Source organism: Myotis brandtii, unplaced genomic scaffold (genome assembly GCF_000412655.1).
Source record: "Myotis brandtii unplaced genomic scaffold, ASM41265v1 scaffold633, whole genome shotgun sequence".
Classification (NCBI taxonomy): Eukaryota; Metazoa; Chordata; class Mammalia; order Chiroptera; family Vespertilionidae; genus Myotis; species Myotis brandtii.
Window position 1 is genome coordinate 1,803,816 of NW_005370423.1, and position 1,089 is coordinate 1,804,904.

Here is a 1,089-nt window from a genome sequence, read left to right on the forward strand (position 1 = left end):
GTTGTGACCTACCCGTGGCCGTGAACATCACCTTTTAGAATCGCCAAGCATTTTTTTTTTTGCGCGCGAATCGGACTGTGTGTTACAGTCCTTCGTACTGAGCTCTAGGCTGTCTGTGCATCGCAGAGGAACGGCGGGCTTCCCTTCCACGTCGATTCAACTTCCGAAGCGGGCAGGACGCCCCCAATGGCCTTCACACGCGAGCAGAGGTTTCCAAACCTGCTTCTATCTAGACGGTGGGGAAAGTTTTCGGCAAGTGGCCTAGTTAGGATTCCTCTTTATACACACGGAGATACTGTTTCCTCCTCCCAGCACACTCTGCTGTGTCATTCCATAAGCCAGGAGCCGCGGCACCGTGGCTGCCCCTCTCTTAGATGACGAGTAAACCTATCTGGTCACTGAGCTACATCCTTCCAAAGTCAGGGCCGTTCCCAGACTTTGAAACTTAATCATTTGAAACAGTAATTATACATGAGGTGATTAAATAATAGGATGAGGAATATTCATTTACTAACATATGGTTTTTAACATGTGATACCGGGGTGTGTGTGTTTTTCCCACCTGTTTTCGTTTTTTTAAGCCACAGTTCAAAGACATCTTTTCTAACCAAATGGTATTTATTATGTCACATATGCTGTTTATACCGTGAATGTTGTTGACATGGAGAAATGAAGCTTTCGTTCCGGGACTAATGGCCAATATTCAAGGCTTCCCGAATATCGTAGTCATGGCAGGCGCTTCTCCACGGGACCCAGAAGTGGGTTTTTGGGATCAAATTTAGAGCTGCCTTTCAAACAGAGCCCCGCTCCCTGTGAAATTCGTCAAGGATTACAGTGTCTCCGCCTCCAATATGAGCAAATGTCATCAGAGTGAAAGGGAAAGAAAAGGGAAGAAAAGGGGGAAATGTGATTGTTTTGACACAAGCGAGAGAAGCTTCGTGTCGCTTCGTTTTTAACCTCATTTCAAATCCTTCTCGGAGCCACCCCGATGTTTCTTCGCGGAGACAATCGCATCTCATCAGCCTCCTCCAAACCCCGCAGCTCCGTGCCCAGAGCGAAAGCTTCTGATGCAATCATCCTGCTACACAAG